Source organism: Papio anubis, chromosome 7, assembly GCF_008728515.1.
Source record: "Papio anubis isolate 15944 chromosome 7, Panubis1.0, whole genome shotgun sequence".
In the NCBI taxonomy this organism is placed as follows: Eukaryota; Metazoa; Chordata; class Mammalia; order Primates; family Cercopithecidae; genus Papio; species Papio anubis.
In genome coordinates, this window is record NC_044982.1 from 99,947,461 (window position 1) to 99,964,478 (window position 17,018).

At 44.4% G+C, this 17,018-nt stretch overlaps 1 protein-coding gene and 1 long non-coding RNA gene across 5 annotated transcripts in view; one reads left to right on the forward strand and one right to left on the reverse strand.

The window, feature by feature from the left end:
* ABHD2 (abhydrolase domain containing 2) overlaps window positions 1-10,803 on the reverse strand; it is a 118,497-nt gene extending 107,694 nt beyond the window's left edge. The window contains exon 1 of one of the 4 annotated variants that reach the window (XM_003901360.5): window positions 9,710-10,117. The gene's annotated coding sequence lies outside the window, so the exon portion shown is untranslated. Of the gene's footprint in view, window positions 1-9,709; window positions 10,118-10,598; window positions 10,651-10,750 lie in introns of those variants that run through there. The other 3 variants (XM_009210891.4, XM_017960910.3, XM_009210892.4) reach the window with 3 other exon arrangements.
* Window positions 10,117-11,351, forward strand: LOC116275769. Its single transcript, XR_004185045.1, has 2 exons — window positions 10,117-10,204; window positions 11,006-11,351. It is a non-coding gene; the product is annotated as an uncharacterized LOC116275769 (long non-coding RNA).
* Window positions 11,352-17,018: the final 5,667 nt, after the last annotated feature.

Here is a 17,018-nt window from a genome sequence, read left to right on the forward strand (position 1 = left end):
GTCCCTCAATTTTTAGGAAATAGTAATGACATAATTGGATACATGAGAAAAAGTAATAGGATGCCAAACAATATATGTAGAAATTTACTAAAATTTGACTGGGTGCTGTGGCGCACACCTGTAATCCCAGCACTTTGGGAGGCCAGGTGGGTGGATCACTTGAGTTCAGGAATTTGAGACCAGCCTGGGCAACATGTTGAAACACTATATCTACAGCAAACACAAAAATTAGCTGGGTGTGATGTAGTCTCAGTTACTGGGAAGACTGAGGTGGGAGGATCACTTGAGTCTAGGAGGTGGAGGCTGCAGTGAGCCCAGATCCTACCACTGCAATCCAGCCTGGGCGACAGAGTAAGACTGTCTCAAAAAACAAAAAAAACAAGAAATTTGCTAACATGTATAATTCCATGTTAAGTGACTAAAACAAAGAGCAGAACAATATGTACAATATGCTACCAGTTATATAAAAAAGAAAGAAAAAAACATAGATGCACACACATTTGCTGGGACACACATAAAAGATCTCTGAAAAAATATACAAGATACTAATAACATTGACTGCTTCTTGGGAGGAAGTTTTCCACTCTTTACCATGTTGTACTTTTTGAATGTTATAACACATGAATGCATTATCTGTCAAAAGTAAATAAATGCCTCTACTGGACAGACTACCCAGTTTCTCCAACAAATTACAGGGAAAAGAAGAAAAGAAAAGAAAAGGGGATCTGTAGCTTAAAAGAGACATAAATGGTAGAACAATAAATCAGAATGTCTAATCCTTACTTGAATCCTAATTCAAAGAAATTAAGTTTAAGGAGAAAAACACTTATGCCATTTTTAAACAATTGGAAATTTGAACAATGATGTTTGATGATATTAAAGGATTAGTGTTAATTTTTCAAAGAGTAATAATGGGTGTTTAATAAAGGAGTCTTTACGTTTAAGAATTATCATGGAAATATTTATAGATGCAACTATATGTTTGGGATTTATTTCAAAATTAATGTGAGCTGGGAAAAGTAGCTAGGAAGACAGAGTAAATGTGAGTGGTTATGAGTTGATTATTGTTAAAGCTGGTGATGGGTTTTATGGGGCATGGAGGTTCACTATCTGATTCTCTCTACTTCTGTATATCTTTAAAATTCTCAGAATAAAAAGCTAATAAATGAACGAGTGATTATTTAGCAATACGACAAACAGTCCTGCTAGTCACCAAGGCCTAAGCTCACCCCAACTTTCAGCTGCGATCAAGCCTCTACTGTCCCTGGGCTGATGAGTTGCCTGTGGAAAATAAACGTGAGGCTGCTGCCAGCTACTGCAATTCTGGCAAGAGTTTAGGTCACGCAAATATCAACAAGAAAACTTTATCACTCACTCCAAAAATAAACGAAAAGAAACAGAGAAATTAGTTTTGGAAGGCCTCCTTTCATTAATGTGGAAGGTAAGCGTTGGCTGCACGTACAAACGAGTGTGATGACTTGTACCTGCGGCCCTGTAAAGTGTCTTTCCCAAACCCATAAGCAATTTTTGTCACTCTCCTTGGGAGTGTTTCTCAAGTTCTCCAAATGACTTTATCACTTTCAGGGTCTGAACAGACAGGACCTCAAGGCAGAAAACCAATTAAGTCAACTCTTCAACTCAGTTAATATTTCTAAAATGTTCAACACATGGAAAGGAGCCATATGAATGACACAAACATGACTGGAAACCTCTGTCTGCCTCCCAGAGCTTCGATTCCTGCACTGGGGTCTTTCAAACTCAGGTACCAAATGGCTTCCTCCGAGGGGAAAAACTAGTCCTGCCAGATGTCCCTGGCTACATTACTTTGTGTTCGACTCTTAAATTTAAGTTAAACTACTTTTATCCAACTATTATTTATTATACTATTTCTTAAAATGCACAAACAGTACAAATAGTACTCAGTATGGTGCATAAACTTCCTTTGGCACTTTTACAATTACAGAGATCCAAGCACATTTATAAAAACAAAATTACTCAAATAGTAAAATTCAGAGGAGCTACATTAATGTAATGAGACTAATGCCATTTTTCAGACCTGAAATACCTGCAGACGATGTCAGTGTGGTCCTGCCTACTCCTGGGCAGGTTCTATGGATCCTGAGAGCCTACACTTCCAGGTACAGTGTGACATGTCCATTCTCACACTCCTTTTCTCACTGGGACCACTACTACAGCCTTCATTTACACAGTGCTGTGCGGTATCATTTGACTTCACTTGATGCTCTCACATCTTTTCTGCACTAAGTCCATCTATATGTTTTCCTCTATAGCGGGGTTTACCTGGCTTCGATTCATCAGAAATTCACATACAAATGAGGGAGGCACTGAGACTGTGTGGGTGGACCTTGATATTATAATTAGGTATCCCAACATTCCAGGACAGGCTTATAAAACATTTCCAATTATCATTAACACGAAACCAAAAAGTCTGAGTTTGTAATCTAATGAGAACCCAAGGAACCTCAAGGACATATCCTTAGCCCTGGATTAGGAAATCCATAGCACAAAATGAATGTGGTGGTGGTACAGGAAGAAAGCAAAAAGTATGGTGGGGACTCGGAAGAGAGGTCACGCTGTATCTCAGAAGCCATATGGGCCATTACCGGGCATACTAAATCATGGACTTAGTAAGTTTAAGTGCATGCTTCCAAAGAACTTATGTGTAAATACCACTGAAGAGCCTTACTTAATTCCAGCAGGTTGCTGAGGTCTTACCTCAGACCCCTCCCACTCCTCAGTCCTTAAGAACTAAAACATGGCACTTCAGACATGACAAATCTAGACTTCAGGAGTCAAAGAACAATTTCCAATATCAGTTCACCTCACTATAAGGTGCTACAACTGCCTATCAACATTGTGTAGTCTGTACCACCTAAAAAACTGGGCGCAAAGCCCCACCAAATGCTGCTGCGGTTAGGTTAACTTAACTAAATCAATGGCCTGGTTTTGTAGCAAAAGAGTAACCAGGATTGTTTAAGGAAACTGCAAAAGAGGAACCTCTCCTTGAGTAGAATCCTCTACTTTAGGCCCTCCCAAACAGCATAATTCAATGGCCAGTAACTCAACCTTTTTAGTAAGCTAAATATGTCCTGGTTAGAACGTGCTCTTTAACCTGAGATACTGATCTTCCAACATTTTTGGTGCTAAAATATCTCCTTTTTTTTTCTTTTTCTTTTTTTTTTTTTTTTTTTTTTTGAGAGAGTTTTGCTCTGTCACCCAGGCTGGAGTACAGTGGGTCAATCTTGGCTCATTGCAACCTCTGCCTCCCGGGTTCAAGCAATTCTGCTCCAGCTTCCCGAGTAGCTGGGATTGTGAGTGTGCACCACCATGCCCAGCTAATATTTTGTATTTTTAATGGAGATGGGGTTTCATCATGCTGGCCAGGCTGGTCTCGAACTCCTGGTCTCAAGTGATCTGCCTGCCTCGACCTCCCAAAGTACTGGGATTATAGGTGTGAGCCACCACGCCCAGGCTAAAATATCTTTTTAGATGACAGGGATTTTGTATTTCCTTTTGTTGTTGTTGTTGTTGTTGTTGTTTTGAGACAGTCTCGCTCTGTCGCCCAGGCTGGAGTGCAGTGGTGCGATCTTGGCTCATGGCAGCCTCTGCCTCCTGGGTTCAAGTGATTCTCCTGCCTCAGCCTCCCAAGCAGCTGGGATTACAGGCACATACCACCATTCCCAGCTAATTTTTGTATTTTTAGTAGAGACGGTGTTTCACCATGTTGGTCAGGCAGGTCTGGAACTCCTGACCTCAGGTGATCCGCCCTCCTCGGCCTCCCAAAGTGCCGGGACTACAGGCGTGAGCCACCAACCCCTGCTGTATTTCCTTATTTGAAAGAATCAGAATGTAGCAATCCATGTTGGACTTCCTGATTTTTGTTTTTTATGGTCCTCATTGACATGACTAAGTAAACAGTACACAAATACATGCCTACAGTGACTGTGCACACAGGGAGGCAATCTTTCAGAGCTTCTCTTTTATCCAAGATAAAATGAGAGGATGAGGCAGGAAAATCGCTTGAACCCGGGAAGCAGAGGTTGCAGTGAGCCGAGATTGCACCACTGCACTCTAGCCTGGGAAAAGTGGAACTGATACCACCACCTCCTCCTCCTCACCTTATGTAACAGAGTATCTATGGTACAATTGACTAATAATGTGGGTACTCAGCAATGAGCAAAGGCCAGAAGGTAAGAACTCTAGATTAGACTAATAGACTAAAGATTCCATTCAATTTCCAGGTGGCTCTAAACCAGACTCAGAGGTAAATAAAAGCAAGATGAAGGTTAAGACACATTCAAAGGAAAGACGAAAAAAAAAAAAAAAACAAGAGACAAGATCTGGGAGCCACTGAAGACTATAAAACCATGTTTAAATCAGTGTGGTTATTTAAAACACAAGCCTAGCCATAGAAAGTTCAAATACAAAGAACCTTGAAAACTTCTTAGAGTCAGCATCAGTGGAAACCTTTGTTAGCGAGGCCAGGTCAGGCTCAGATCTTGGAAATTTAAAGTGGTTTGGAGATCTTGGGAAATACTTCCAAGCACAGCAACAAAATTATGTGCGGGCTTGGGGAAGACGCTTTACAGATGAGCAGGTGTGAGAGCTGGTTTTTCTTGGGGTGAGAGAAAAGAAGGGGTGAGACACTTCAAGCTACCCAAACAGAAAGTGTTGTGACAAAGGGCAGGCTTCCTCTTGGATGCCCAAAGGCAGGACAAGTGGAGTGATGTTGTAGTACAGTAGACGGGCTGAGACGCAACAGAGATGCCGGAAATGAGGCCAGGCACAGTGGCTCACGCCTGTAATCCCAGCACTTTGGGAGGCTGAGGCAAGAGGGTCATCTGACGTCAGGAGTTTGAGACCAGCATAGTGAAACCCTGTCTCTACCAAAAATACAAAATTAGCTGGGTGTGGCGGTGTGCGCCTGTAATTCCAGCTACTTGAGAGGCTGAGGCAGGAAAATCGCTTGAACCCGGGAAGCAGAGGTTGCAGTGAGCCGAGATCAACCACTGCCCTCTAGCCTGGGCAACAAGAGCGAGACTCTGTCTCCAAAAAAAAAAAAAAAGGAAAAGAATGAAAAAAGATCCTGGAAATGTGACTTGGGGAGGCCAGGAAGCTTCTCTGGAGAATAGAGAGCAAACAGCAAACTTTCCCTGGAAATGCTAGCACATTCTGCACAGATGGCAAGGCGAAGGGCCCAAGGACCAATGCGTTCCTCACTCGCCAGTGCCCCAGCTCTCCCTTCACAGCTGACCTTTAGAAGCTCCCCTGCACCTCCCCCAGCCTCTCACAGAAAAAATATTTGCCTCCAAATATCCACAAGATCTTTAAGATCTCCAGCAAAGCTGCTGCCTAAATAAGACTGTTTTTTAGCATCCTTAGAAACATTAAACAGATATCTAAAATAGAAGGCCTTTATAAAAAATGACGTGGAAGCTCTTTTCACACTGCCAAGAAATATTAAGTGAAAAAGGCAAGGTTCCAAATAGCATGTATACAGTGCGCTACCATTTCTGCAAAAAGGGGCGGTGTACAGAATATGTTAACGAATTTGCTTATAGATGTATAAAATCCCTTGAAAGGGATTTTCAGAGACCACTTCTGGAGGATGAAGAAATCACTAATGCTGGTTGCCTCTGAGGTTCAGGGGTCAGGGGTACACAGAGATGTATTTACTAGTTAACCTTTTGTGCTTTTCAAATATTTTCTTTCATCATGTGAATGTATTGCCTATTTTTAAAAACTAAAATTTGAATTAAAAAATTTTTAAATTTCCAATAAAAACAATTTTAAAACAAAAAGTTTTTAAGCAACAAACCAAACTAATTTGTTAATCTTGTCAACTGTGTTCCTGGCACACACCAGATGCTGAATTTGTTGAACTTAATGAACCTCCACTTAAAGACAACAAAAGAAAATCAAAAACCAGGCAAATCCAAGGGTACCAATGTTCCACTTCGCTAAAAAGCTCTTCACCTGTCTACTATTTATTGTGAAAGATCAGACAATGGGTCGGTGTGTAACAAGCCCCTCACCCAACTGGCCCCAGTCCACAAGCTTCAGGGGTAACGGTGGAGCTTATCATCTGTCCACACCAACCATTTTACAAACAGAAAACATTCAATCCAAAACCACGATGCCCTGAACAAGACAACAAAAAATAAATCTGCAGATATGAAAATAATCCTGAAAGCAGATAATGTAGCACCTGTATGGTATCAACACAGAAACAGCAGCACAGGGCTTAAAAATGTCCTAATCATGCACTGGCCAAAAAGGCTGAACCATGAAAAGCTGCTATAAAATCCTGACACCAGACAAATTTAAGAGGCACCCTGAACTTCTCATTGCTCTGTTCCCGGGGATAACTTAGCCCAAGATGAAACAGAAAGGCTTAAGTACCTCATGCCCCACATCATCTATACTCTGAAACTGGTCATAGAGTATTCAAAACTCACAATGCAATAAAAATAGGAATACTGTAAGTTGTAGGTCATGGTAGAAATTCTGCCACACAAAATTCAATTATATTGGAAATGTCTCTCTGCTGAGACTTTTAAAAGAGCCAGATTTTAGGCAAAAAATAAGACAGACTCTACCCCTGTCTCCCATAAGATCAAAGAAAGTATTTCCTGCTTGGGGCAGGAGCTCTGAACAAGGGCAGTGAGAACCACTACAGAGGTTATGGGTCCTGCCAGAGATGACCAGGAAAAGGTGTAAATGCTCAAAGCAACGAGTAACAGCGAATGAGAAGCCCTTCCACCAAAATGTTGAGAAAAGAGAGTGAGAAAGAGAGAAAGGGGCCCTTATTACTACACAAGCAGAGAAATGAAAACTATTATTCTAAAATGGCTGATCTCTAGAACAGCTTAAACAAAAACCAAAATTCAGAATCAACTCAAGAAAAACAAAGCATAAGAAGGTGCGATTTAATGAAGTGATAATCTTTGGTTCAATCTAGAAAACAAGTAAAAACAGAAGAGAAAATCAAAGGTGACTGGATTCCTGCTAAAAATGAAAGTGGCAGGCATCTTTTCATCAAAAGGGAATTGGCTGGCACAGTGAGAGTGGCTATTTGTCAGACCTGTGAAGGCGATAAAGGAAATGAAGGTGAGAGTAAAAAGGAAAGAAAGTGAATGACCCTGACTAAAATGAGAGGAAAAAGACCATTCCATTGTACTTGCCATCTGGTTTATTTCAAGCTTTGGAAAAGAACAAGAAAAACGCAGATAAACCAGTGAACCAGCTATATTGCCAGCACAGATCAGTCACACACTTCTGCTTCTGCCAGGCCAGGCAGACGCTGCTGGTGCTCCCCCTACTCGAATGACTAAGTAACTTGCTTAAATGCAGTTGACACACGATCCCTGAACTTCCGAAAAGCACTTAATACAGTGGCTCATAAAATCTTAATCTAAAAATGTTCATCCATTTAGAATCAAGCTGCATCACACGCATCGCTCGGGAGGAGGGCTGCAGAGAGGGAATACATATTTGGAAGAACACCATGGACATGGTATCATCCAGGACTTTACCATTTCGAGGGATTCCCACCCCTCGCTGCCCGCTTTTAAAGATAATTTTAAAAGGTTCAGAGCCTAAGAAGAATGTAACTGCAAGTGGGGAACTAACATAGAAACTGAATTACCTGAATCAGAAAAATAAGTAAGATATATGCAACGTGACTTGGAATCCCCTTGAAGCTGTCTGTGTTAAAATGAAATCTGGAATATGTTTAATGAATTGGGGGGTGGGGGGAAGGGGAATGGGGAAAAATTAGCTCTTGATAGAGTATTGGGTGGTGGATATGAAGAAAAATGTATAAAAAGGCAACAGAATATCATGTCTAGCAAATCTATTGTGCTTACCCTGTGCCAGGTACTGTTCTAAATGCTTCAGATGTAGTAACTCCATGCCCTTCTCAAAGCAACCTTCTAACATAAGTATCATTATTATTTCTGTTTTAGAGGTGAGGAAACAGAGGCACAGAGAGGTTAAGTAGCTTGCCCAAGGTTGCACAGCTAGTAAGAGGCAGGGCTAGGATTCAAATCCAGGCACTCAGGCACCAAAATCTGTCCCCCTAACCCCTCTGGGCTTCCCTAGAACTTAAAACACTGAGAATAGGCAAACTAAGAGTGAAGTAAGTCATGCACTGGCTAGATCTAAAGTCAAGAGATCAACCCTTAGTCATGGGCCTGTGATGACCAGCCAGCCCTGTGACCACCCCAGGCCTCAGTTTCCTCACCTGTGCATTGAGGAGACTGAATTAGAGTCTATCTAATTAGATTTAGATAGAGATGAGCTCTATCCAAGGTGCCTTCAGCTCTAAAATGTCACAAGTCCGTGCTGACTACCAGCTGTATATGGATTGGTCTGCTTTCTGACTAGATATTCAAAGATTAATTCATCCTAAAACACACAGCAAGTTGTGTTAAGATTCCTTCTCTGCCTCCTGACCTTTAGAAGATTATTATGTTCTCTCTATTCAGGCAAATGACAGAGGGTAGTGAAGGATTTCTCTTTTGGACTCTGCTTAATGTGGCTGTAAGGAAACGGCCTTCGAAAAGCTCTGGGCACAGGTCTTGATGACTCTGCCAAACCTGCAGTCTCTCCAGGTCCCTCTATGGAGCCTGTTCTTGGAACCTGCCTTTGGATTTGGTTGCTGGAATGCAGGTGAAACTGACAAACTGGAGGTCGAGCAACCAAACTAGAGGGATTGGGAAGATTAAGACAGTGGTCCATGGTAGTTCAAATTAAGGAGTTTCATGGCGGCTAAACAAACCTCTATCTTTTTGTATAATCCAGTCTCTTTGCTAACACCCACTCTTGAGAGCTGAAACCTCAAAATTCATTATGGGTGAATTTAACAGCCACTTGGAACCTAATCGACCCCCAGAAGTACTATCCTCAAGCTAGGCATTAAAGGCCACTTAGAGTGCATCTGTGGGTAGAGAAGGCCCTTACAGATGGGTCATGCAGTCCTCCCTTGGGAGTCCTAAGCATCCCGCACAGGTGGCTGTCATCCGGCCACTGCTTGGACATTGCCAAGGTCGAGGCGCTAGCTGCCCGGCCTGGCAGGCAGCCTCCTGCGCTGCTGGACAGCTCTAGATGTGGGAAAAGCTCACGAAGCGCCTAGAACAGTGCCGGTCGCCAGGCTGAACTCGGTAAATGTGCTTCCAAATGGGTCAAAAGCTGCCTCCCTAGAACTTAAACCCACTGGTCCTGGGTGCGCCCCTGAAGCCCCGAAACACAGAGGTCTCTCGGTTATCTCGGGTTGTAATCAGGACCCTCGGCCCTCTCCTCCCAGGTGCGGATCCCGGACCTTCTTCCCCAAGCCTGAACCGGCAGACCCCTACCCAGACCCCAGAAGCCCCAGGAGTGAGCACCAATGGGGGAATGGCAGCCAGAGAGGCCGCGGTTGGGATTATCCCCAACCTCGGTTTCCCGGGCACGAGGGGACAAAGGGCCTCAGGAAGGCGTATCCCCCGCCGCGATCTGGGCTGTCCCCGCCACTGGGCAAGCCAGCCCTCTAGACCCCCACGGCGCCATATGACAGGCCCCCGAGGATCCCCTCAGGCTGCGGCGTGATGGGCCGAGCTACGCCGGGGAACTCGGGGCTCGGAGATTCGGTTCGACGGGTCCGGCGTGCGATCCCTGCTCCGCGGAGCTCGCTCGGCCGTGGCTTTACCTGCGTGTGATTGACTACAGGTGCTCAGCTCGCCCCCAGTCTGGTTCCTGCAGCTTCCCGGCTACCGGCGGCGCTCATGGATATACAGCCGGAACCCCTGGCCAGTGCAGCTCCCGCCGCTACCGGCCCCGCCCAAGTAACTGCCGCCACGCCCCTGACGACCGCTTCTGCCACGCCCCCAACCGCGGAAACCGCTTGTTCATTGGGCAGTTTAGCCGCTTCTCCACTTGCCCCGCGCGCTCATGGCATTACGAGGGAATCCACTGGTCAGCGAAGCTGCTCCTCAGAGTGGAGGCGGGATTCTTAGGGGAGAGCTCTTCAACAATTGGCTACATTTGACGGCTTTAGTCCAGGGACCCAGACGCTATTGGATAAGGCCAGCCCGGAGTGGGCGGGGAAAGGGGAGGAGGGCTTGAAGATGGGTAGTGTTTGCTGTCGATGGGGGCGGGGTGAAGAGAGGCGTAATTGTGACCGCAAGCTGCTTTAGAGGGCTGGGTAAGGTCAGGTGTCGACTGGGGCTCAGAGGAATGAGGTCGGCCCGTAGCTCAGCTGCGGGGCTCTGATGGATCCAGGCCGACTGACTGACTCACGTATACTCAAATTTCGCAGGGGGTGAAATTTGAGGTCATATCCCGGGAGAGAGGAAGAAGGGTCGTGAGTCACCGAACCCCAAGGAGAGGAAAAGATGTGGAGGCAGCAACCTATGGCCTCTTCCAGCTCCGGACGGGGGATGGGGACGCTCTGGGCAATATGGGCCTCAGTTATTGTCCCACTGCCCTTTCAACCCTTAAGCAACCCAGTTGGAGGCCGCCTGGAAGAATGTAGCCTTTGAACTAGGGCCTGAAATTGGGGCTCCTACCGGTTGTGTGGGCTTGGGAAAGTCACTTACCTTCCTGCATGCTCCCTGATTTCTTCACTTGGCAACTGAGGGTAGCAATAGTAGTTGATGAGAAGATTAAATAAACTCTGATAAACGCCAACAGTGGCTGGCACTCAACAGGCATTCAATGAAGGGTGATTCTTCACCCATCACCCACTCACCTCATCCGGCTGGGAAACTAGGCCCATTTCTAAAATTCTATGAGCCTGAAACTGCTTTTGCAGTGGCATGTCGTGTACCAAGAATAGAACACTTGAGCGACTTGAAATGCAACCCCTGTAGGGCAGAGAAGGCCACCCTACCAAGGTCCCATAGGGCTGGGAGACAGGGAGCACGGGATGAAGTGAGAGGAGCGATTTAGTCAGAGAAGGGAAGTGGTGTTTGTTGCCATGTAAATTTTTCCCAACATATTTCAGGTTGTGACAAGGAACAATGGGCTGGCTCAAGTTTTATGAAGCGTGACCAAACAACATCCTCTGAAGGCTGATCAGCACCGGACTAGAAATCACTGCATGAGCTATATCCGTCAGAGACCCCTGAAACCCATTCCCCATTCTGAAGGTGTAGACATCACAGACTGTGGACAGAAATAGCTTCTCAGACTTGAATGTAGCTCCAGACCCTTTGTGTCTGCCTTTGAAAGAACTCACAGCCATGGTACATCAGAGTGAAGGAGAAGAAAGAATCCTTTGCCATTGCTCTATTTTTCATTCAGTTGTCATGTTACCTTGAAAATAAAGGTTTCATCTCAGTGTTTATATATTCCTCTGTATTCTCTTTCATCTTGGGGAAAAAAAAAAGAAACCCCAGGCTTCAGTAGCAAAGTCTCTTAGTGATGAACCCCATCATCCTGACTCTGAGTTAAAACAGTTTGGACTTCCAAAAAACAGCTTTAAATTTATCACTAGATAAGTATATAAGGTAATGCATATGTTAACTAGCTTGGTTTAGCTATCCCACAATGTATACATGTATCAAAACATGGACCGCTGCAGTGGCTCACGCCTGTAATCCAACACTTTGGGAGGCTGAGGCGGAGCCCAGGAGTCTGAGACCAACCTGGGCAACCTAGTGAGACCCCGTCTCTACAAAAAATTTAAAAATTAGCCTGATATGGGGGTGCATGCCTGTAGTCCCAGCTAGTGGGGAGGCTGAGGCAGGAGGGTTGTTTGAGCCCAGGAAGTTGAAGCTGCAGTGAGCTATAGATCGTACCACTGCATTCCAGCCTGAGCCACAGAGTGAGACCCAGTTTGACAAATAAACATAATAACGTGATAAACATAAATAAGTAAAGCATGTTGTACATTATAAATATATACAAATTTTGTCAATCAAAAATTAATAATAATTTTAAAAATAGGCTGGGCACAGTGGCTCACGCCTGTAATCCCAGCACTTTGGGAGGCCAAGGCAGGAGGATCACCTGAGGTCAGCAGTTCCAGACCAGCCTGGCCAACATGGTGAAACCCCATCTCTACTAAAAATACAAAATTAGCTGGGCTAATTTACAGGGTGGCACACGCCTGTAATCGCAGCTGCTCAGGAGGCTGAGGCAGGAGACTCGTCTGAGCCCAGGAAGCAGAGGTTGCAGTGAGATTGCGCCACTGCACTCCAGCTTGGACGACAGAGTGAGACTCCGTCTCAGAAAAAAAAAAAAAAAAGATTTGTCACTAGTTTTGGAGGGGTGTGTACACATATCTATGCACACATGTGGTTCTGATCCACAGTTTTCTGGTTCTTGTCTTTAAATAGTGCTGCTTGGTAGCCATACACATGGCTGCATGCATGCTACGGAAATAGGCCCAGCCCAATACGGGTTTGCTTCTGCCTGTGTTTGTTAGGCCCTGAAGAGCATGAAGTGGCTCCAGAGATTCAGGATGATTTCTCCAACTTGATTCAGAGCCACGAAAAGCAGCTGTTAGGAGTATATTGCAGATGGGCTCACCATTGTGTAAATGGCTTTTTTCTCCCATCTCAGGAACATAGGTTCAGCCAATGCTTCCAGTAAAGGACATCTATCCAGTTCAGGAATTCTAAAACACAATTGTGTCACAGAGGCTCAAAAAGAGGCACAGACGGAGCCCAGGAACAGGAGGAAGAGTGAAAGGATCCGGGCATCTTCTCTGCAACTCAGGCAGGCTTAAAGAATGATCCATTATCATTTTCCAGCGCACAGAACTGTTTCCTTAATTGTCTCTGGTTTCTGTTTCCTCCCCTCTGCTTGCAGTCTTGCCATATTCTGTTTAATCATATTATTTCATTCTATAAATCATTTCCGAGGGAGGCCATTTAGGAGACAAAATGGACTTATTTTTGCCTTCAAGTTTAGTGGCCCATTGAGATTGAGGATTTGGTGAGCCTTGGCCTAACATAAGCAGGTGTTGGGATGTGGCTGTAAAGTGAATTTTCAAAACCATGACAGTACCTTGTTGTAAAAAAGAACAAGGGAGACGGTTTGCCCCAGTCACTTTCTGGGATGGCTAAAGCTGCAGGACTTCATTAAAGTAGAACTGCTTCTAACCAACTGGAGCCTCTGCAGGATTTCCTAACCTGAGAAAGTCCTCAAGGTACTCTGGGAGACAGCAGGGAGCAGCGGTTGGAGCAGATAATGTGTTCTATTTATTCTCTTCAGGGAAAATCAGCAATTCACTCAGTTTGTCATTTTTGTTATTCTGCATCCATGGGGGATGGTTCAGAGAAATGGGATTTGGAAGCTCTGTCGCTGGGGCTTGGATCCTGGTTCCATCCTTCCTAGCCTTGTGACCTTGGGCAAGTACAGCACGTCTCTGTTCCCACTTTCTTCTATAAAATGCAGAGGACAGTGAAGTGCTTGTCTCATGGGTTCCTTTGAGTGGCAGATGAGTTCACAGATACAAAGTGCATCAAACAGTACCTGGCACATACCTAAAAATGTTAAATAAATGTTTGCCATAGCTATTATAGGAGCCCATTTCAGAATCTCCCTCTAAGGTCCTCACTCATTTTTTAAGTTCTAGCCCTCAACAAGTAGTGACCACAGGATTCAGGATTTTCAGAAAATATAGATAGACTTTATTTTTTAAATCTGTTTTAGGCCAGGCGCCATGGCTCATGCCTGTAATCCCAGCACTTTGGGAGGCTGAGGTGGGTGGATCACTTGAAGCCAGGAGTTTGAGACCAGTCTGGCCAATTGGCAAAACACTGTCTCTACTAAAAATACAAAAATTAGCTGGGTGTGGTGATGTGTGCCTGTAATCCCAGCTACTCAGGAGGCTGAGACAGGAGAATCGCTTGAACCTAGGAAGTGGCGGATGCAGTGAACCAAGATCGCACCACTGCACTCCAGCCTGAGCAACAAAGGGAAATTCTGTCTCTAAATAAATAAATAAAGCAGTTTTAGGTTTACCACAAAATTAAGTGGAAAGTACAGAGAGTACCTATATACACACTCTCCAACACATGCAGGATTTTTTTTTTACTAGCAAAATCTCACCACCTGGTGCGAGAAACTTTTCCTTTGGAATGTGGTTACCAAAAATGGTTTGAGGACCGAGTAAAGGTTTTTGAGACTAGACCTCATCAGTGTTCATTGTGAGGGAAATGGAAAGGATGAGGCTAAGAGAATAATAGTAAAAGCTGCAGCCTGGAGGTTCATAAAGTATTCCTACAGTTGTGACATGGTGCAGTCTGAGGGATCGAATATTGTGGCTTTATTGTCACGCCCAGTGCAGCCTGCACGCAGTCTAGGAAGGAGGTTCAGAATGCCCTGTAAGCAGGTCCACTGTCTGGCTTCTTATTGGTAATGGAGATGAAGTTTGTTTAGAGGCTTTAAGTCCCAGCATGTGATAGTTCCATGAGGACAAACTATGATCAATTTCAAAAATGTGGTCCTTGGCCGGGCGCGGTGGCTCAAGCCTGTAATCCCAGCGCTTTGGGAGGCCGAGACGGGCGGATCACAAGGTCAGGAGATCGAGACCATCCTGGCTAACACGGTGAAACCCCGTATCTACTAAAAAATACAAAAAAACTAGCCGGGCGAGGTGGCGGGCGCCTGTAGTCCCAGCTACTCGGGAGGCTGAGGCAGGAGAATGGTGTGAACCTGGGAGGCGGAGCTTGCAGTAAGCCGAGATTCGACCACTGCACTCCAGCCTGGGTGACAGAGCGAGACTCCGTCTCAAAAAAAAAAAAAAAAAAATGTGGTCCTTTTGTTATTAGAAAAGGCTTTCTGGTGGCCAGTGAAGACGATCATGAAAAATAACCTTGTCTGTGATTTGGGCTGCTTTCTTAAGCTATATGTGAGTTGTCTATAGTAAAATCATAAGATGAACACACCTGGCTTATGCCTGTTGTCCTGGCAAAATTTTAATAGTGCCCTCCTTCCCATCAGGTGATTCTCAAATAGTCCCAATTTGGATGATACATTTTATGGTAATATTTATACTTACATATATAGGACCTAGTACTAAAAATGCTCATGAAACACACAAACACACACACACGCACGTGCATGCCCGCACACACAGATGAAAAAGTGTTCTAATCTTATAATCAGATACAGAATATCTGACAGGTGACTGGCTAACGATGACTTGTTAGTCACCATGCATTCCTCTTCCTGATGTCATTCTTAATTACAGAAATAAAAATTGAGTTATTCATACTATTAATTGCAAAGGAGTCGATAAAACTTGTGTATTAAATAAGCTCATCATATACCCTTTCCTACATAATTTTAGGTTATTGAGCTATTTCAAAACTATTTCCAGAGAAGGTGAGATGCAGCGTAAAAAAATAACAACAACAAAAACCCCACCAAAAAAAAAAAAAAAAAAAACAGGTGGGCACAGTGGTTCACACCCGTAATCCCAGCAGATTGGGAGGCCCAGGCAGGTGGATCACTTGAGGTCAGGAGTTCGAGACCAGCCTGGCCAACATGGTGAAACTCTGTCTCTACTAAAAATACAAAAATTAGCCCTGCGTGGTGGCAGGTCTCTGTAATTCCAGCTACTTGGGAGGCTGAGGCAGGAGAATCACTTGAACCCGGTAGGCGGAGGTTGCAGTGAGCCAAGATTACACTGAGATTGCACCATTGCACTCCAGCCTGGGCAACAGAGTGAGACTCTGTCTCAAAAACAAAAACAAACAATTTCCATCTTTCCAGAGACCCCTATATTGTTTTGCCATATATTTAAATTAATTTACAAAACAGTAAACATTTTTTACTAAGCAAGACATCTAATACTAGAAAGACAGACAGAATCATAAAGTCCCATTCATTCCTCGGTGGGGATGGATATAGGACAAATGGGAAATATTGACGAGATAACTCAAAGGACCGAGCAATAAGCACAGAGTGCCATCAGTGTCAGCAATAATTATTCAGAGGAGGCAGCAATTTCTTCTGACTTGGATTATTGGAGATTTGAATTGGTTTTTGAAGGTCTATGGGCTGAATCTGGCAGGGCAGCATTGGCAGTGAGGGAGCATGGCATTCTAGGTAGGCCTCTGAGTGGATCAACAAAAGATAGTTTGTCCAGAGCAGAGTCAAATTGGGGCCTAGCAGGCGAGAAGATGAACAAATGGATGGGGCCAATGGTGGAGGCAAGATAATGCCTTCGTCTTAGTTAATGGCTTCATCTCAGCCCTTTGGGTATTTGGATATCCTCACATAGTTGCAGAGCAAACATCCCAAACTCCAGGCATCTGCAAACCATGTAGATAATTTTGACCCTACCTCTTTACTCTCTGCTTTATTATTTACTTAATAATGTCATCAAATTGACTCAACTTTTAAAATGAAATACCTTATTAAGCCCCATCCTAAACCAGTGGTTCTCAGCTGGGGGTAGTTTCGTCCCTCAGGGGACACTTGACAATATCTGTGGTTGTCACAACTGCAGGGGTGCTGTTGACCTTAGTGGGTAGGGGCTACAGATGCTGCTAACCACCCTTCAGTTCCCAGGACAGCCCCACAACAAAGAATTATCCCAAATGTCAATAGTGCTGAGGTTGAGAAACCCTGTGGGCCAAAGCAGTAATATCTGTGATATTGCAGGCTTGAAGTGTGATTATAGTTATTCTAATTACATCATTTCATAAGGATTACATTTTATTATTTATTTTTATTTATTAATTTTTTGAGACAGAGTCTTGCTCTGTTGCCCAGGCTGGAGTACAGTGGCACAACCTTGGCTCACTGCAACCTCCACCTCCTGGGTTCAAGGGATCCTCCCACCTCAGCCTCCCGAGTAGCTGGGATTACAGGCGTGCGCCACCATGCCTGTCTAATTTGTGTGTGTGTGTTTTTAGTGGAGAGGGGTTTTCACCATATTGGCCTGGCTGGTCTTGAACTCCTGACCTCAAGTGATCCCCCTGCTTCGGCCTCTCAAAGTGCTGGGATTATAGGCTTGAGCCACCAGACCCAGCCAACTATTACATTTTTAAATATTA